This window comes from Pezoporus occidentalis, unplaced genomic scaffold, assembly GCF_034315485.1.
Source record: "Pezoporus occidentalis ecotype Australia unplaced genomic scaffold, CSIRO_AGI_Poc_V1 ctg4, whole genome shotgun sequence".
In the NCBI taxonomy this organism is placed as follows: domain Eukaryota; kingdom Metazoa; phylum Chordata; class Aves; order Psittaciformes; family Psittacidae; genus Pezoporus; species Pezoporus occidentalis.
In genome coordinates, this window is record NW_026915724.1 from 7,148,566 (window position 1) to 7,169,824 (window position 21,259).

Below are 21,259 nucleotides of genomic sequence, written 5' to 3' on the forward strand. Positions count from 1 at the left end.
TAGGTTAAGCACTTAAAGGAATTACTGGGAGACTGAATTCAATCCTCAGCTCCAATCCACAAGTCTCTTAGCTGCCAAAAAACAAACCCTCCCTATTACCTATGAAGTGGGAACCATGTGCATCTCCAAAATTAAGGACACACATTTTACCCCCAACAAATACAGGAGAGACAACACCTGCTGTTGTAAGCAGTGGAAGAACTCTGCCTCTTTGCACCTTCCAGCCTACTCCTGCTTCCTCCAACCTAAGAAAGGTGCTGCTGGAACTCCACAGTGAGCACAGCCCAGGCCTGAAGACAGCAGCATATGCCCAGCGCAGAACAGGCCGCCTTCTAAACCTCTGTCAGACACAAGGCAGCACAAGTCAATGGTTTACTTTCAAGGACTCATAATGATCAAAGTTTTCAGAGGTACAGTAAAACTCCCCATAAGCCCCAGATCACACCCAACAAATTACAAACCCTTGCTTGGAACCACACAGTTCTTCAAAGAGATTGGCTGGCTGCAGTTTAGTTTAGTCAAGTTAAATACTTGACTAGAGATGGAAAGAAAACCTTACAGAAAACCTGAGTCAAAATGGCTAATAGCATAGCACAGAATAGAAGGTACACCATCTAAACTCCTACTCCTAAACTTAAGCTCAATATAATAATCACAGACTATCTGGCAGAGCTTATTCAGGAAACCGTGCAGGACAAGGGGGAAGCTTACAGTCCCTAAGATCAGTACATAAAATATAATTGTTTAGAATTTACTCCTGAGAAAAAAATTTAAAGGAAGATGATGTAAATTCTGAAAACAGCAGGCTATTCACAGACACACTCTGAACACTTAAAACTGATTTTTTAAAGTGCTAAATACCAGACCAACTCTGCTTTTAAGGACAGACAGCATTTATCTATTTCATGAGATCAGTAGCAGGACAAAATTAACGCTTGGTAAAGAACCAAGACCATCTGGTGAGAGTTGCTACGTAAACAGCAACTATTACACATCCCAATATGGCAGACCTCAGAACACATCATTATGAACCTGGTATACCAGTCTGGAGTAGCACTCAGGTTCCTGGCTTCCAACCATCTGCTTTGGCCACTAGCCTTGGAAAGAAGAAAAACCATCCAAACACTCAGAGATGCCTGCACTAAACAGGTATTTTGTCTTCTATCACTTCCATGCATAACTGAGACAAAGAGCCTCAAATTCACTCACTGAAGATGAAAGTACTTTTTCTTAAGGTGCAGCAGAACTATGTGCTTGAAACTTTCTGACTTTTCAGCAAGCCTTGTTCTGTTACACAGACCATACATGCACAACACTCAGCACCAGCAAGTGGGAAAATACTTCTGCTGCTCCTATTCTACCCCCCTCCCTCCTTTTTCTTTTGAGGCAACTGTTTCTCAGCTCCCCTTAAGCCCTTCCTGTAGCAATGCCCACCACTCCAGACACCTCCAAATTTAATCCACTGGAATAAGAAGCCTTTAAATTAAGGTGTTATAAGGTCATACAGCAAGCAAGATGATCGGATTAAAGAGGAAGTGGAGTTAAGTTAATACTGAGTCACTATTTTAAGTTCTGTGTTCAAGAAAACAGCATGATAGCCTTTCAAGTGCAAACCAGTTGTCAAGCAGGATGGCCAAGAACTTTCCTATTACAAAAAGAAGTTTTAGTTCTTTTTTTAAATCTGAATGTGAAATGCAGGACAAAAATTCATCAGACAGACAAGATCTGGTCTCAGAGACAGATGTTCTACAGCTGTGCTTTGGGCTTCCCAAGGCCCATTAGAGCAAGCATATACAATTCCTAGTGTAAACAAACTGCTTTTAGTAACTACAGTATTCGCTCTGAACACACACAACGTTAGGTAGGGCCACCACTCCTCATTCAGCTTCCACTAAGACCAGCCTGCAATATCCTTGGTGCCTACAGACAGAATTTTGTTAAGTCCCCTCTCCTGCTCCTCCCACCACCTCATTTAGCTGCCAAAAGGGAATATTTTAGATGTAAAACATGCAGAGTGGAATCTAGATGGTGCTCCGCATTGTTGTTTTGGAGGTTTTTAACAGCTATGACAAGTGTTTAACTTCCATTAAGGCACACAGAGTTGTCCAAGTCTTGAGAAAAACAGGAAGGAAAGCAAGAGATTCCACTCTTCCACCTGCTAAGAACTGCCCTTCTGTCACACTGCAGGCAGTTTACACTAGTGATTTTACAGAATAGCCAGGGCTCTTCAGAAAGCAAGCAGTTCCCCAGGCCATGCTCCAGCTATGCTCAGAGCATCACCTCCAGCTGGCAGGTGGCTTGAGCAGAAGCTACAGTCAGAATCCCTGGTTTTCTGTAAGGTGTTCATTCCTCTAGCAAGCCACACAGTGTAAACTGCCCACTTCTCTCTGGAGAACAGCAGAGGCTGGTATCACAGGAGTAACAAAGCAGCCTATTATTTTACTTACAACACAATTTTTTCATCAGTTTTAAGTAAGAGTGTGTTCATTTTGGCATGAGAAAGCTTTAGACTATGACAGGAGGTAACAGCGTCAGCCACCTCCTATAACCAAGAGCTCTCATGCCTTCTCAAACTAACAGGAATAATGCAGATACTTAGGATAAAATTCTGGATAACTGAACCCACTGCATTAAACACTGATTTGATAAAATTTTGAGACAAATTGACTCGGAAAGCTGATGAATCTAATGGAGGACTTCAAGCTTGCCAAGAAAAGAATCACACACCACAAGAGCAATGTACTTTGCTGCGAATAAATTGTTTTACAGATTAAATACTTTTCATTTGAAATATCAGACAAGCCATTTATATGTCAGTAAATCTTTAAGACTTTGGTTCTCGTACCTCAAGAGGAAAACTGATTTCTGGGCAGTGGGTTATTAATTTTAACAAACTGTTTATCGTGTGCAATCCGCACCATCACCAGAATAAACAAATTTTAATATCAGTTTGAACTCAGGCCAGCACATTCTTCTTGTGGTGTCCTTTGCTTCACAGATGATTACTCTATTTCTATTTCTCCCACGAAGGTTCCCTGGCAACTGATCCAATCCACTTGCTCACTGCCACCAAAATGAAAAGATGAAAAGGGCTTGCTGCTCTCCAAGCCACCGGCCCCCCTCGTCCTTAGCACCAGCTCTGGTGTTCATCAGATCCTTTTATGAGCCGGTTTGATTCATTACAACCGCAAAATGCTCTCCATTTTACAGAGTTATTTTTCTGCCATTTTAGTGAACTAAAGTGGTTCACAGAAGGACCTGACAAGCACTGCTGCTATAACAAAGTAGCAGAGCCATGTGGTTGGGAGGAAGGGTGCAGGGGGACAAAGGCAGAGAGGAAACTTCTCCTTTCAGAACAATGTCCGGTTAAATTAGCTCACTGTGTTTTTCAAACCATACCCTGACTTATAAATGATTAGATGGGCCACAAAATGACATTCAATAGCTTTCAGCTATCTGCAGAGCTACAAAATATTTATTGTACCAAAAAAAAATATTACATGTATTCTTACACACATTTAAGTGTAAGACTCCAGCAGGAAGAAAGAGAAGTTCTTAAAAACACAACACATTCACATTAAAACACAACAGCAAGATAAGGATAACTCAATTGCAAGAGGAGGGTAAAGAAAGCTTGGAAGATTTCTTCCTAGCTTGCCTTTTTTTTTTTTTGCCCAGCAATCTCAATAAGCATTATGGAGAAAAGCTTTAAGCACTTTCAATAGGCTGAAAACAGCAAGCACTTTGCCTTTTCTCCTGAAATTGCCATGAATAGTCAAGTAAAGCTATCAAGGAATAACATGCCTTAGAGAAAGAACATGGAGGGAGGCAGCCAAGTCGATGGGTTGCAAGGTGTTGCACCACAGGGAAGTGACAATGTGCTCCAGGTGCCCAGTTCCCAGGTTTTCTGCCCAGTGAGCTCTCCATGGATAGCTCTTCCTTGCTTTGTGATGGACCGCCTACTGTGGACATACCATTTCACCTGAGAAGTAGGAAGTGAACCTCTATCAAATACATCTCTTCCACAGCCAAACTGTATTCACAACAGTAGCAAAAGGGAGAGCTCAGCTGCTGGAGTCCTCACCTTGCTATTCAAAAGTTCACAACCTACCTGGAGCCACCTCAAAACAGAAACTACTCACTTCACTATGCACTGAAGAGAAAAAACACCCTGCCCCACACCACCACCATTGTTGCACCATATCAAACTACACAAGGGGTTTTTCAGCCTGACTCTTACCAGTTGCCTACCAAAAATCCTCATGTTGGACAGCCACAGAGACTACACCACAGATCTGTGACTGCCATACAGACAGAGCCACAAAGAAGACTCCAAAAGACCCCAGAAGCCCCACCGGGGAATGAGATCAAGCACGCAGCCTGCGTCCCAGCTGGCTCTATAATACCTGCCTCCAAGGGCTCCTACTAGTCCAGTTTCTCGCACAGCAAGAATCCACATTGCCCAACCATCCCCACACTGCACAGTCCAGTTGTGCTGCTAGTCATGCAGCAGTCTCAGCCTGGGAATCACACGCTGACAAGCCAAAGGGTGACCAACCTTCATCTAGAGAGGCAGCAAAAGGCAGGCGCTCTGGTTTCTTCTGGGGAGAAGGCAGGGAAAGAGGAATGGTGGTGGAAAGAGAGAAACAGATCAAGGAGATCAATCTTTTAAGTAAATGCGTAAGGGAAATTTCTCATGAGGAGCACTGGAAGAAATCCCTTTCACCTGCCAAGGCTTTCTTTTTTAACACCTCAAAATTAAGTAGTCATTAGGTTAGGCAGAGGGAAGCAGGGGCACAAGGCATCAGCTTATTTCCTTGAGAACTAGCCATTCCAGAGCTCAGTCACCTTAACCACAGCATTTCTTTAAATCTAACCATGACAAGTGAAAAGGCACACAAAAAATTCCCCCTTTCCATTCGTCTTTTCAGTTTCAGTGCAACATCTAACACACACGACTTCTAAGACTGCCTCCTACAACAATTATCAGACCCAAGTTGGAAAGCACGTTTCTGTTCTAGCACTGCCTTTAACAAGCAGATTCTTCCAACAGCCATGCCATTTCTACGGAATAACCCCTTCCTTCTGCATGGCTGCCACAAAGTTCAAATCCTGCTCAAATACTAAAGTATGATCACCGAGAGTCACTTCAGTGAGGGAAGGTGGCCTGGGCCAGGGACTACTGCAGAACTGTAGTGAAGGAGAGATGCAGGCGGAACAGATGTGATTTTCTTGCAGTAAGCTCTTTTAAAGTTACAACAGAATTAAAGCAAGTAACTGCCTTCACTTACTGCCGTACAGAAAAAAGACAACGTACCTTTGCAGAGATCAAGAGAGAAGGAGGGGGCAAGTGAAGCTGAAGCCTGCTTGTTCACTTCCCCCCAGTGAAAGAATGATGATTAAACTAAGGATGAATAAGGCTGTACCCCATTCAGAGAGCTGAGTGAATGCAAAGCACAGCAGACACCTCATAACGGTACTGATAAATAAACTGAATTACTTAGCAGGTCTCTCCCAGACTTACCTCCTGAGGCAGTCCAGAGACCCCTATTTAACTCGCTTTCTGAATGATTCCTTCCTAAATCAAGAGAGATATTAAACTGCTCACTATAAACTCTCAGTTTAATTCTTCACGGTTCAAACAACTCGAGGCAAGAATTATACTCTGAGCAAGAGTCCCTTCACTGGAGTTTAAAGGAATCTCTGAACTCGCATAAGCAATGGCTGCAGTGACACAGGGCCTTCACTTAAGCCACCCTGACAGGACCACACCACCCTGTGAAGCCTGCAGGATCCTCCCAGCAATCCACAATGTAGTCTAAGTACCTCTCAAACCAAGAACCAGAGATGAAGACCTGCCTGCTTTCTGCCTTGCAATAAGCCACCAACAAGCACCTACTCCAGTCCAATAGCAGTACAAACCAGAGCACATCCTCCAAAAGCCACAGGACTCACCTACATATATGCCAGAAAGATGAGTCAAAATTTATATTACATACATACGTATGTTCTTAGATCTCATTTCAAGCTAATAACAGCAGTTACGGTTGTTCAGGTATTTCTGATCCCAAATGAACACACCATGCACATTTAAATATAGGACTAAAAGCAGCAAGTTACCCAAGGTGCCAGATTCCTGGACTTCAGCTATGCTCTCCTACCCAGGAATAGGTAAGATTCTGAAACCATTTGTTACACCCTAAATGACTAATTAAGATGCATCCTTGAAATTTACCAGTCTCTCACCTATGTGCAATTTTATCTCAGTCTTATCAGAGCGATTTTTGAACATCTGTTAGCCTCATCATTACCTTCCTTTCTTCAATCCTTCTATCAAGCACTTAGAACAAAGTCAGACATCTCCTTTCTGGCTGTCCTGTTTCAAATCACAGGAATACTGAACTGTTACTTTCTGCAGTCCAGACCAACACGCACTTTTCCTGTAAGACATTTTACCAAGTAACATTTCAGCTTTGGATTTCAATCTCAATGAATCCTCTTTGCAGCAGGGAATATCTTCTTTTAATAAGTTATCATCAGCTTGGGACTTCCCACTAGCTCATCCAGGTTGTTACTACCTAAGACTTTAACTGAACTTCTTTCTCTCACGTAAGGGCTTGTTTCACATTTCTCCCGCAAAAGCCCTACCCCAATGCTTTCTATGATGAAAACCTCTGCTCCTCATTTTGTCCTGTCACTGATCTCTAAAACTCTAAAATCCCAACTTTCAGTTAAGGTTCGGTTAGTTTTCCCCTAAACTCTCTCTCAAAGAATGACCGGTATTCCATTGCACCTAAAGACTACCCATTTAACAAATCCTGTTTACCCTGTAAATAAATCCACAGGCTTCCTATTTTAAGATCCAGGACAAAAGTGCCTTTATTAAAGTCCTCCTTGGACTTGCTCCAGGTTCTGATCTGCTTTACCACTGGTCACACAGCCGTTGGTCTCCAAACCTTCCCTATGCAACCCCCCCACAGAAGCTCCTCCCCACACCCCAAATTTCCCTGTTTGGCAAGGGATATCCCTCAGTGGTTACCCCCATTCCACATGAAGTGCGACAGGACCAGACTGGACCTGGACCAGCACCCCCACTCACAATTACTGCACACACAGAGCAAGAGAAACTATTAGAGCTGTGTTTCTGTATCAGCACCCAAGCACGCCCAGCTCTGGCTACCCGCTGCTTAACATCCCCTTGCCAGGCAGCTCCCAGGGTCTGATGTGAGACTCCATCAGGCTTCAGCGTAGCCAGCCAGCTCTTCCCACACCAACAAAAGCATTCTCCACACTTCGGGTAGGAAGCGGTATGATTGGGAGTGGAAACGCATGTTTATTTTGCAACATGTTCTAATTATCCAAGACTGGCAAGAAAATGCAACTCCACTGAGCAAACAAGAGAGTGATATAAACTGGAAAGACTGAAAACGCAACAGGGAAGGCACAAGATGAAGGGGAATAAAAATCTACGAGAAAGCTGGAGGTGGTGGTGGGGAAGCAGGGACAGGGCTGGAAAGAGGAATAGAAAGAAGTAGAAGGTTTAGGTTTCAGAACAGGACTGGTTCTGCTGCATTAAAAGGAATCATACTTTGTACACCTGATGTACACCTCCGTAGAATGGTTTAAGAAGTGATGCTTATTTTGTAGACAGAAGTCAAAATAAACCGTGAGTATGCCACTTCCTTCCAAAAAAATCACTGAGAAGAAATTTTAAAGCCAACTACCTGTTGGAGTTCCAGCCGTGAACAGACAGTTCAAAGGAATGGCTTAAAAAGCAGCTCAAGGACATCAAAACTACACACCACTGGATTCTCCACACACCAGCTACACCCAGGCAGGTAAGTTGCTGCACTGGTCACCATGATCACCAGCCCATATTTAAATGAGGCCTGAGCAGCAACATCTCTGGGATCAGGACTGCACACACGAGACTTAACTTCCCTCTCAGGACCATTAGAAGGAGGAGACATTTTGGCTGCGATGACTTTTTCCAGACAATTGATTCTCAAAGTTATTTATTCCCCGCCATTCCCCTCAAGGCCCTCCCATCACAGCAACTGTCTGTGACAGGGCAAGGCTGGAAGCAGCTCCCACGGAAGCCAAGCAAAACCACACCCAAAATAGCAATATAGGACACTCCAGAGCAGAGCAAGACCTACACCATGACAGCAAGGGCTTTGGGTTAGTTCCTATAGACCAATAAGGTTTCAAAGTCATGTGTTACGATGCTCTGCTAATACAGTGGCTTACTGGATAATTAGCATTCTACTGAATTGCAACTTCTAAATGAAAATGCTTAAATTAAGTAAGAAAACCTTCCTCAATTAAGTAGTAACCACTACTGAGTGGCACTCATGAAACAAGAGAACCCAACAGCACAAAGATCCTTGGGTTTGACTTGACTTCTTCTAGGCGCGTGTCTATATCCTTGAAAAGTCACAATGTTGGAAGCAAAGAGCTAATCAGCTTTTGCATACTTCAGAATATCTGAAGAGCTTTGTTGTCACATTCAGGTGCTTGGAGTGTGTCATTTAGGTCACAGCCTCCTTCTTTGTCGCTTCATGTCTTCCAACCTCATTTTCCAAATGTGCAACTGCGACGTGGCATGTTCACCAGCACTGATCCCAGGTAAGATACAAACCACTAAAGGTTACAGTTAAGATTCTGCAGGCGGAAAGAAATCAAGAGGAAGACTCTTCCATCAGGTGTCGTTATCCTGAATCCTAATAAAAACATGGAATGTTTCTGCATATTGTACCTCACTCCTTCCTCTGAAAGACCTCTAAAAATAAATTACACGCGGAGCTTCCCTTTGCCTTTTTATCACTGCCAAAATACAGGCAATATTTGAGACCTTCTTCCATTAAAATCCAGTGGGTTTTGTACAAACAAGCTACTCACGGAAAAATAAATGATGATAAACGATGAAGTTAATGATGAAGCTAAATAGATGCAGTAAATTTATACAGCAACTTTTCTGTTCGAAAAGTGAAATCTAAAGCCTCACCTACACAGAAGAGGCTCATTTGTAAAGGAGACAGTTTAATTATTTACTAAAATCTGCAGTTTTCTTGTGTACAGGGAACATGAAAGTATCACTCGTGTTACTTACAGGCATCAGTTAATCAGCTCATAAATCTGAGCACTTAGTGATCTGTGCATTGCAGACAAGTACAAAAGGGTTTGGAAGTCAGGATTTGAGGGAACTGGGGGGCAAGGAGGACATTCAGGCACACACCACTCATCACACAGTTGCCTGTGTCCCTGCTAGCCACACAGGTTTATTGGAATAATGCTGGATTCATGAGAACAGACATGAACAAGCAGGTTCTAAATGCTTCCTCCTCTGAAAATGAATGTTAAAATACAATGAACGGGAAATAAGGGCTGGAGTAAAATACGTGCTCCCTTGAGTCCTCTGCCTTATTTCCACCCCTTCTGGTTACTTTTTTCCTCCTCCTCCCACCTCAACAACCCTGATGTATCATGCCATGTGCTAAACACAAAACAAAAACCCCAGCAGCCCGCTGCTACAGGATGCCACGGGTACGGCAAACCACAGACAGTCTCACTGCAAGATTTCAGCAGCTCTTCGAAAACCTTCAAAGTTCCCATTACTCAGATCCTCCACCTATACAGAAAACCATGCCTGAGCCCGACTGTTAAGGTGTTTAAGGCCATGGTGTATTCTCACACTGCAGATTCCACTCCAGCCAAGGGCCTCGGCCAGGGCATGGGGCACAGACACAGCCTCCCCTCCACGCCAAGGCAGGACAGGACCACCCACGCCAAGCCTGGACCCAGCAGTATATCCCCTTCTTCAGCACTCCACCATTGGTGTTTCACCTCTACTCACAAGTAACTCATTTTACATCTTATAAAGTCCTAACACTACCTGAACGTTAATGGGAAACACCGTGAATGTTCATCAAAAGCTTTTCAGTGCAAAGCCAGCAAGCAACTTGCATGGAAAAAGCTACACTCTGGTTAGCTGACCCCTCTATGTGGACTAGGAAGCCTTTACAGCGCTTCTTCCACTTAACCCTTCAGGTTTCCACATTAACCAAATTCAGACGAAAATGGTTACAACTCAAATCTACCACCCCTGCACAGAGTTCTGATTGCAACAGGAAGAGTATTCCACTAAACCTCATTTTGACTGACATTTCTACAGCACTACGTCCTTAGAAATAGCTATTTTTCCTCGAAAGGACTGAGCAATCTTCACCTACAACCAAGACTTCCCCTGATTACTGAAGCAGCAATAAAATCATTTTGGGTTTTGAATCCGAGGAAGTTTTTTCCTGCTGTTTAATTAACCGAACCAAGATGCACAAGGAATAATAGAAATATCATTACATTGTTAAATATTCAGCAAGATACTTGGTCAAATATGATTATCCAGTTAGTACCAGTGAACCACTAATTCAGTTAAACTTGCAATCACAAGCATTTAATGCTCATCCAAGAGCCTGTTCTGCAGCTTTCACAATGATCTCCATGTAGTTCTTGTTTTAAAAAAGCTCAAGAGAGGCTGAGAATAAGCAGTCTGAGTTGATGGAAAAGCAGCACAGGGGGTGTGTGAATCTGTGGCATTTTCCTGTGCTGTGGCAGGGGACATTTTGATTTGTTTCAAACTTTAGATGATTGCTCACACAAGAAATAAGTGCTCTTCCCCAGCAGTTGTGGTTTTCTCCTAGTGAACAGCACACCGTCGACAGGATCACTGTGAAACCCCGAGCACATTCACACCAAACCAGAAGAAACAAGCAGTGTTCCGGCTTCTAGTAGCCGGAGACAGGAACAGACCGTTCTGACTGTTCTGATCACCTGTTACCAGCCTCAGAAACAAATAGTTAATTTTCCCTGGCACTGCTGCCTCCTTTTAAAAGGCACTACTCGATTTTTTGCGCCACTGTTAAAAAGGCAGAGCTCTCGCAAGGGAAGAAGCCCTCCCTAACTATCTCCTCACCGTTAAGTTTGTCAGCAGCCAGCCCTGCCATCTAGAATGGGGTTACTCAGAGCAACGCGATTTGTGCCCTTTCCTTCTTTTTCTTTCTCTTTAATTAGTAAAAGTGTGTGAAACTTTGAGGCTAGAAACTAGAGAGCTCCCAAGTTCCTCTCTTAGCAGCGCCCAGCAGTGAAAAAGGAGAGAGTTCTGCAAACGTGCCCCAAGCATCCAGCTACATTTAGCTTTCAGCCTTTTTATTATCATTGTCAATGAATGGGCCCCAGTCAAATTAAAGCTGCCATTTTAGGTTAAAGACTAGAGAGCCTCTGTTGTGCAACAGCGAGACAAAAACACTCCAAGCGACAGATGCAGCACTCTCATCAGGAAACGATGGGTTTCAACTTTTATAACAAAAATAATACTGGCGATATCGATAATTACTGATCATGCTTTTTAATATGAATTATATATTGATACTCACACATTACCGCAAACTAACGGGGTTTATAATTGGGGTAAACCAGCTACCCATGCTGCTAAGGTCATAGTCATTAAGATTTTTTTGCCGTCGTTAGAATGGATGATCTGTGAGGAAACGAACAGAAACATTTTTTGTTCAACTTGCTTGTTTGCATCTCCGCCAGCCCCGTGTGCCACGGGAGAGAAGGGGAGGGGGGGGAGAACAAATCACAAACACAAGGCAAACACATTTCTCCCGAAAGCCATCTTCCAGGATAAACACAGCTCGCGATCGTCTCTGATGAAAGTAAAACCGAGGCGCACATCGACACAGAAACAAACTTATCGCATCGGGGGATTCGGATATTCCCCGGGTCAAAACCCGCGGAAGGCCAAAGGGGATGAGGATGGGGGGCGGGGGGGAGAGGAAAAAAGGGGGAAACAAAAAAAAAAAAAAAAAAGCGTCTCGCAAATGGAGAAATCGCCGTTTCCCGTAGTTGGGAGCACGCTCAGCCCCTTCCCAAACGAAAACAAAGGCGGAAAGTGGGTAACTGCGGGCGAGTTGCGCGGGGCGCCGGGCGGCCGCGGGGATGGGCAGGGAACTCCCGGGCACCGCGACTTTCCTTTTGTCCATTGTCTGTTTAAAAAACAACTACTTTCAACCCGGCCGTGAGCGGGGTGCCGGGGCCAGCGCAGGAAACCGGCTCAATTCCCAGCGCCAGCCCCAGGGCCACCCCCTAACCACCACCCCCCACCACCCCCCCCCCGCACCCGGCACCCACCCGCCGGGGCAGGGCCGCACGGCGAGGGCTCCCCGGAGCGTTGCGGGGGGTGAATGAAACCCCGTCCCCCGGTTTAACGCTACCGGTATAAACGACGGCAACGCAATGATGATGGCTGCTCACTGCCTGCAGCGCCTTCTCCCTAAGACTCACTCGCTACCCTGCCCCCCTCCCCCCGCCACCGCACACACACGCACACACACACACACACACACACACACACACACACACTCACTCAGGCGCGCACACGCACACTCACGCGCTGCCCGCTCCCCGCACGCACCGCCGGCCCCGCTCCCCCCACCCCGCTCTGACCGCTTGGCCTCAAACCACCTTTTTCCGCTCACCCTCAAAATGGCCCGGAACGGGGCTGTGGGGGGGAGTGAAGGGAAAGAGGGGTATGGAGGGGAGTGTGGGGGAAGAGGGCAGCGCCCTGGCCCCGACCCCATGCGCGCGGCCGCGGCCCCGCGGAGCTGGGTGCCCGACGGGGTGAAGCCCCTATTATGCGGCGCCCGCCGTCCCCGCTCCGGCTGCCCTCGGTACCGTTCGCCCTGCGCGTCCCCTCCCTCCCCTTTCTTCTCCGGCCGCCGGAGAGCCCTCCCCTCTTCCCGGTGCAGCCGGGGCAGGACGATTCCCCCACCGCACGCACCGGCGGCCGGAGCGGCACCTCGTGCTCCCGCCTCCCTCCTCCTCCTCCTCCTCCTTCTCCTCCTCTCTCCCCGCCCGCCTTCCTGCCGCCCGCCGCCACCCACCGCCCGGCCTCCGCCGGGGGTGCCCCCGCTGCGGCCTGGCCCCGGCCCCCGCGACCCATGTGCCGGCGCGGAGTGGGGTGCGCGGCGGCGGCGGGCGGGGCTGCGCCGGGCCGGGCCGTGCGCGGCGGGGAAGCGCCCTCACTTTGTTAGCGCTTGTTGTGCCGCCGCGGCCGCCGGGAGCCGTCAGCGTGGTCAGCAGGGGAAGCGCTCCCGCCGCCACCCCGGCCGGCGCCGGGCCCCGCCGCGCCGCTCCCATCAACTTTTACCGGATTTACAGTCACCCTCCAAACTTGCGGAACGGAGCGGGGGGGGGGGGGGGGAAGGAAGAAGGGAAGCGAAGGGGAAGGGGCGCCGCCGCTCCGGCTCCCCGCTCCCCGGTGCCCTCCCCTCCCCCGAGGCGAGGCAGGCGGCCGGCCGGCCGCAGCACAACAAAAAGCCATTTACACCCGGGGAAGTGCCCCGCTGAGACACACTACCCCCCCGCCCCGCCTCGCCCGGGGCCGCGGCAGGGCACAACATCTACACCCCCCCCCCCCCCCCCCCCCATAGCAGCGAGCACCCTGCTCCGCGCCGCGCCGCTCCTCTCCGCCAGGGACGAAACCTGCCGCCGGTCCCCGGCTCCATGGCCGGCGGCCGCCCTCCCTCCCTTCTTCCTTCTCTCCCTCCCTCCCTCCCTCCGCGCTCAGCGAGGTGCGGGGTCACTCACCGGGCCGGTGCGTGGCCGTCGGGGACCGGTGTCCCCCGCTCGCTCCCTCGCTGCCCTCCGCTGAGGGGCCGGGGAGGAGGAGGGGACACGCTCCGGAGTTGGTGCCGCCGGCCGGGGGGGGCGAGGCGGGGTGCGGGTCTCGCACACACACACGCACACACAGACGCACGGAGTTGCTCGATCGCACCGGGGCTGGGCTAAGAGGGGAGGAGGGGGATCCCTGACCGGGGCGGGCGGGCGGGCGGAGGAGGGGTGGGAGGGGAGGGAGAGAGGAAGGGTCAGCGCGGGTCTCGGGTAGTTTCGGGGTCTCCGCCGGGTCCCGGCTCCGCTTCGCTCCTTTGTGTAATTTCACTCGATTCAAGTTTAATCCGATAGTTCCCGAGCGAGCTAGCGCGCCTGCCGGAGCGGAGCCGAGCCGAGCGCGACACCAGCCAGGCGGCGGCCGCCCCCTGCGCCGCCCGCCCTGCCACCGCCTCCCGCCTTCCCCCTCCCTCCGCCGCCACAAGGCGCGCCCCCGACACCGCCCCCTCCCCGGGGGCGAGCGCCGCGCGCGCCACGCCCCCCCGCTACGTCACCGCCCCGCCCGGCATAATTTATGCAAGCGGGGGGGGGGGGGAAGGAAAAGGGAGAAAGAAAAAGAGGGGAAAAAAGAGGAAAAAAAAGCCCCAGGACGCACCCGCGCCGGAGGGGGAGGGGGAGGGGCGGGGGGGGTCACTAACCTCCGCGCCAGCGCTGCCGGCGCCCCGCCGGGCGAGGAAGCGCTGCTGACGCGGAGCACGGCGCCTTCCGTGCGCCGCCCCGCCTGACGGTGACCGGGACTGGGGGGACACCCACGAGGACACGCACACAGAACCCCGCGGGGTCAGCGCCGGGCCCACCCTGGGAAACTCCCGGTGAAGCGCGGGGGTGGCGGGGGGAGGGGGAGGTGTCACCGCCGCGCTTCTAACTTCCCAAACGCGGCGGCGAAGTGGAACCGAGGGAGCCCCGGGCGCCTCCCCGCCCCCCCGCGGCCTGCCCCGCACCCGCTGCCCCCGGCCGCGCAGGGCACGGCCACCGCGCCCCCACACGCCCGCGCCTCACCGCCGGGGCAGGCGGGGCGGGACAAGGGCAGGATCGCTCCAGTCCGCGATGTGGGGTGGACTTTGCCCCAAGCGGGTCGGGTTCGCAAAGGGAAGCGGCCATTAAGTGCTGACCGCCCGCGGCAGCAGCCCTGTGTGTGTGTGTGTGTGTGTGTGTGTGTGTGTGTCCCGTCGCACCGGGACCAGGACTAGGAGGGCTAACGAGTCCAAGTGCTGTCGCGTTTGTCAGCTGTGCGTTCAAATCCGCGATACAAACCGAAACAAACTCATTCCGTAAGTACATCAGACAAATCCCACCAAAAAAAAAGTGATTACCAGTAGCACTCTTCAACAGTCTTCCCTGCATCACTCTGGAAACTGAATCAACATCTTGAAAGAATAAAAGGATTAAAATGTAAACCCAGCATAAAGATGCTCCATGTTACAGGAATTCTCAGCAAGTCATTTGACGAGATAACTTTTTACCATCACTGTCTGTAGCAAGTTGGAGAAGGAAAACCAAACTCCTGTGCTGCTGAGCAGAGCACCCTCCTGCTTCCCCTGCTCCTTTTTAGGGCCGTTGCTGCACCGACACTCATACCCATAAAATGAGAAAGAGAGGTGGCATCCTGGTAAGATCTCTCACAGTCTTTCCTCTATGCTCTCTTAACACACACTGAGTAAGCCAGGAGCTGGATGTGGACAAGATGGATGCCAAAAGCTCCTCTGGTTTCTTGGGTCATCAGCTGTCATCAATCCAGGCGTCCATGTTGGTGTATGAGGGCCGCTACAGCCCAAATCATGTTTCGGGTTTCTCCAGAGGAAGCCTGGGACTCTCCCACATCGTGTCATGCACGTCCGGCCTACTCAACCCCTCCTGGGTTTCAGGGGAAAGCACCTCTTTGGGAGAAGAGGCGGTTTGCGGTGGGAAAGGCCATGAAGCAGCGAGGGGCCGGCAGCTGGGGAGGTGACACCATCCCCTGCTTCCTGCTGAAAAACATGTTGGAAAGCCGACAGCACGTGGCGGCATGGCAGAATGCGCTCCCTGTTCTTCACCATGGCCTTCCACAAAGTTAAAAATAGCAAGTGGAAATAGTGTTTAAAAGAAAACCAACACCAAAGCAGCACATGCCCCGAGGGCATCTTCACCAAATTTGCTTGGTTTATGATGGTTCTATTTTTAATGTGCATTTTTCTACTCCATGAAAAAAGAAAGAAAACAGCAACCCCCCAAAACCCAACCCTGCCCAGAGGCAGGGATCCTCCCAAAGTACTAAATGTAATCAGCTTCTATTCTCTTTCCCAGCGTGTTGACAGACCAGAGAGTAAACAGCCCAGAAACACTTCCCCACAAGCCTGGTTTTCTGTGTGCATCATTTATCTGTGCCCCTCACCCAGCAGCCAAGTGCCCTGGTGTAGTGTAAGCTCACTCCGTATGTATGCTTTCAAAGACATAACTTCTCCAAGATTTAGGGGCAAGAGAAACTCATTCTGAGACCAACTGCAAGCAGATCGCTGCTGCTCCCTCTAGAACTTGTTTCAGTTTCTTGTTGAGCAGAAATCAGGTTGCAAAGCTTCCGAGCGTGAAAAGTGTTTGAAGAACATTGTAGCGACAGGGTGAGACAACCAAAGAAATGTGGCATTTCTTGAAAAAAAGAAGTATTTTAGCCTGGCACCAGCAACAAGGGGGGACACATGTGGGTACTTGGGTATTAGCTCTAAGGGAATAAAACCTCACCAGTCTCTTGCTGAAGGCACAGAACCAGCTCCTCGGGTCCCATAAATCATCCTCAGGCCACAGCCTATGAAATCAGCTGGCTCGCTACTCGGGTAATAAAAACGTGAAGGGAATCTCCCAGCGTTTTCCAACATGAGAAGAAACAGAATCCGCAAACGGCACTTTCACAGCGTGGGGAGAATTACAGCCACTCTCCAGCTCCTGGGCAGCAGCAGGACATGGAGCATAAGGAAGAGTGTGGTCAGGGTGGGATGTGGAGCACGGGCAGCACATGTTTGCACACACATACTCGACAGTTATACCAGCCACGGATGAAACACATCATTGCATAGCTGCTATGGAGGAAAAAGTTTTGAAACCTTAACTTGTGCTTCAGCCAGTCCCCAAGGAGAAAGCTGTAACTCCCCAAGTTATCAACAGGCGCTTCGCAGCTCTGTAGGAGAGTGAGGAAACAGCAACACGACAGTCTTCATGATTAACATTATTGGTAACAGTTTATTAAAATATCCAAGAGATGACAGGGATGAAAATTCACTTGTAGCTACCCCAGCCTTTGTGTGCTGTTGCGACAGAGTACTCCATCTGATGCAGGCAGCCATTTGGCTCACAGATTAGAAAGAATTTGCATTAACGGCTGAGAATTTCAACAGCAGTTGCAGAGCAAGGGCATGTGTACGAACCAAACCCAGCAAAGTGCCAGCTTTACCTAGCTAACTAGGTGAACTTTCAAGGTGGGGATAGTTTGTGTAAAACTGAGCAAGTCACTGTGTATGACAGGCATAATTATGCAGAGATAAGTTAATGCACTCCATAGGAAGTACAGCACAGAGATTACCGAGCAGCATTTACATCTGTTTTAAAACACCAGTATTACAAAATGCAAATGATGTAGTATCACATGGAAATACAAAGGGGGGTTATTTATTCAGCAGACTTTGAAGAACCAGCATGTGTTTTAACAGGCAGGTATAGTGAAATGTGATCTTAAGGTCTAGACGTTGTCACTTCAGAGACACTGAGTCCCCATGCAAGCCATGTGTCCTAAGACCTTCAGGCCACAAGGCCCCAGCAGTCCATGCCTTCCTGACAACCTGGTCCAGGTATTCAGCTTGTTTGAGAGCTGATAATGCTGAGGGCTATGCATAGAGAGCTCAGAGCAACCCACCCTGCTTGAGGAAAGCTCTGTTAAATACATCTGCTTCCTCACCTGCTCCATCCAAACCCTGATTCAGTTCCGACAGGAAGTACTTGTGCTTGTGCCATATACTCCAGCTGGCTTCTTCCAGAGGGCTTTTGGCTTTGAGAAGGCGCTTGTGCCTCCCAAGGAAGTTCTGTACAGATGTACCCAAACCTCAACTTCTCATCTCGCAGCCTTTCTTTGACTTCTTTTTGTGCAAAGAGAGATGTGAAACTGCACCAGGAGCCCAAGCTTGTGCTTGGAGTAGCTGTCCTCTGAGCGCTTCAGGCTTGGTATTCAGGATGCCATTTCGCAGCCTCAGATGAGCTAAGGCATCATGCTTTGTCCCATGATTGGTGGGAAGTGGCTCTGTAATCCCACAACCCTGACACACACTCATGTTTTATTAATCTCTGAACATTGCTGCAGCCAAATGAAGAGAAAAATATGGTTTATTTTTCTTTCACAAGTGAAAGTTTTACTCAAAGCTTCTCAAAAATTAGGCAGCAGTGGAAGCACAGGAGACTGGGGGGGTGCAGTGGCCAAAAGGGCACTGACAATAACTGTGTGCCACATGCTAAAGAAAACCAGTATTCCTTTCTCAGAAGAAATTGCTTTTTCAGAGCACATCGTGCTAAAGTATGGAGAGCATGTGGATTTTGGTTAGTTCCAGGAAGCAGCAAACTCGTATCAGGGTGAAAAACCTTAACGATCTCAGCTGGAAAGCTAAAAGCAGTGCTACAAGGAGCCACCCTGTGGCACCAGCAAGCTAAGAGAATGGAGGGCAAGCCAGGGTAGACACTTGTGTGGGGAGTTGTGTTGTGGGCTTTCGTTTTGAAACTCATGCCAGCCAGAGTGACAAAAGCTGGAACTGACCCAAACAGAGACTTCTGTGGCAGGGAGCTCCTTAATGGAGGAACTGAACTAGAAAAGCAGAGGGGCAGCAAGCCCCAGCAGCTCATGCCCAAGCACCACTCACCTGCCAGGCCTTACTGGGGCAAAGCTGTCAGAGGGACATCAGCCTTCCCCACTGCCTCATCCTTGGGAACACAACAACAGCAGCAAGAATTAATACTACTCCCAGAATTCATTCCTTTCTGTGGAAGTTTTCTGACACAGTAACCTCCCTCAGAACAAGGATAACAACACATTGCTCTCTCAAGGCTAATTTAAGGACCTAACCAAAGACTTTAAGGGGGGAACGGGTGGAAAAGGCACCTGAGACAGCACATTGTGACTGTGTGGGCACACACAGAGCAGTGGGCAGGCACCCCGAACCGGCACTTTCCCCTTCAAGTCTCCCGGAGCTGCTGCCTGGGTACTGCCAGCTCCCGATGATGATCTGGACTGCTGGAAGGCAGCACCCACGGCAGTGCCAGCGGCACAGAGGTGGTAAACAACTAGCTCTCATTCCCAGACTCGCTGCTTAGATTACTGAAGTACAAGGGATTGCACAGCTTTCCACCTATACTCCCATTTAACAGACCAGTGCCTGACTGCTCTCCTCAGTCACCAGTTCCCATTACTGCTGGAGATGAGACACTTCATTAGATGGGCTGCCTCTTTAATGGGAAACACCAGTGAGCTCCTATAAAAACGGAGTAACACCACAGGACTGACCTACTCCACAACATCCCCACTCATGAGGACGTTCACTTTAGGACCATGACATGAACTGACAGGCTCACAGTTGGTTTTGTTTTCACCGTGCAGAAGGAGTCCTGTTTCCATCTTTGACGGCTCAGTAGAACATACCTCTTCTTATATGGAGAGACACAGCTATCGCAGCACTGACAATTTCTGACCTTTGCCCTTAATAAATGGAAGGCACTGCCTGTATCTAAGAATGAAGTCACACACCCGACGAAACTGTCAGCTGACATAAAAATACAGCAACTCATCTGCTTAGCAACACAAGCTGCCACCAACATCACTTCCTTCTTAAACACAAAGTTCAGTTCACAGGCTCCACCCTGACTCAGAGCTGCCTGTAAAATTGGATCTGACTCGCCGCCAAGAGGTCACGTCTCCTCCTCGCTTGCTCTGAGCCGGACTTTCCACAGCAGCTATATTTCACTGGAACTTCCTAACGCGCAGCCCGGGGGAGGCAGGCAGGCAGGGAGGGAAGGAAGGAGGCAGGGAGGTAAGCACCACCGCAGTCACCGAGTTCACCTGCCAACGCTGACTTTCATGTTTCTGTTCAGCTGTCCTTCAAGACAGATTTGTCAGAGCAGGTGCTGAATAACTTGTTCCTTCTGTGGACTGGGGAGCAAGAAGGACTTGTCACAGTTACTTCCTGGGTTTGCACATGCAAGAAGCACCCAGGTGCAACATTCCCACCTATACCTACACATGCTGTCATTACTTGGGAGGTCATTTAAAACCCATGGCCAAACACACATTTATCATACCACTGAAAAGTACTTATACATTTATTATTCTACTTACGTTCACCAAGCAAAAGTGCATTTACAATTGTTTCTTGAGACTGTCACACTACAAATGCAGTAAGAAACACATTAAATATGTTCAGTTTTATCACTTTTCCATGTATTTTTTGGTAAATGCTTCATAAAATTGCAAGTCAACAACAAAAAAAACCCCACATTTATTTATATAGTTAAGTTAGATGTGGTTTCTCGGATTCCTTTTCTACTCTGAAGGAGGATCAACTAATAGGATGATACTGCTTTTTCATTAAACTCAGGTCCACTCCCCTCCCTGCTTGATAAACTTCTATGAAGAAGACTGAGAGGAATCTGAAGAGACCATCTGGTCCCCCCCCCCGGCCACACGCAGATGGGATAAAGTAGCCCCAGAAAATCCCCAACAGATGTTTGTCTAACCTGTTCTTAGAAACCCTCCATGAAGCAGATACCCAAACTTCCTAAGTAGCTTGTTCTGGTATTTCACTGTAACGATTTAGAAGTTATTGCTGTTGCATCTCCCCCTCCTCTCCTAATACCCAACTTAAATCATCCTCCCACCCTCCTAACAGCTAGTCTGAGACATTTTCCCTCTGTACAGATCTCATCTTTCCCCCAGCATTCAAAAGTTGATCAAACCTCTCTAACCTTTTACACATTGGAAAATGTATGCAATTCCCCTCTAAAAATTCAACATCCTCCTTCCCTTTACCATTTCCTTTTATATTTTACATCTCTTATTTTATCTTGCCTTGTCCTGTGCTTAAATTTTCAGCAGAGAACATGAAACCAAAGGCAATGCTGCAGTTGAAGCCTCACCGGCACTTACTGGAGTCATCCTCACATCTTTCTCTATGACTTACATATGCCACCTATTGATAAATCCTAAGAGAGCACTGCATTTTGCAAAAATATTACATCGTTCATTGCTATTTTGTTGGTGATTCTCTACAAACTCCCTCTAACCATCTACCTTGATTTCTCCAGGAAACTGGTTATTGTTTTCATTTTTGCATGTTTTTACTTTTCCAAAAGGGCATCTGTAGAAAATTTGGTTTCAGAAGGGCAGAGGGACAAACATTAAATCACTGTATGCTTATAGAGAGAATAAAATAAATTGCTCCTTCCACTATTTCAGATCCACCCCTAAGAAAACAGCCTCATACAGAGTTAAGCTTAAAGCTCATGGAAGACTTCTGCTGCAACAGAG

The 21,259-nt window shown here is 48.5% G+C and overlaps 1 protein-coding gene across 6 annotated transcripts in view; it reads right to left on the bottom strand.

Moving 5' to 3' along the window:
• CHD7 (chromodomain helicase DNA binding protein 7) overlaps window positions 1-14,716 on the bottom strand; it is a 135,586-nt gene extending 120,870 nt beyond the window's left edge. For 2 of the 6 annotated variants that reach the window (XM_062633321.1, XM_062633322.1), the window contains exons 1-2: window positions 13,651-14,145; window positions 11,433-11,536 (exon numbers count right to left, since the gene is read on the bottom strand). The gene's annotated coding sequence lies outside the window, so the exon portion shown is untranslated. Of the gene's footprint in view, window positions 1-11,432; window positions 11,537-13,650; window positions 14,146-14,369 lie in introns of those variants that run through there. The other 4 variants (XM_062633320.1, XM_062633317.1, XM_062633319.1 and 1 more) reach the window with 3 other exon arrangements.
• Window positions 14,717-21,259: the final 6,543 nt, after the last annotated feature.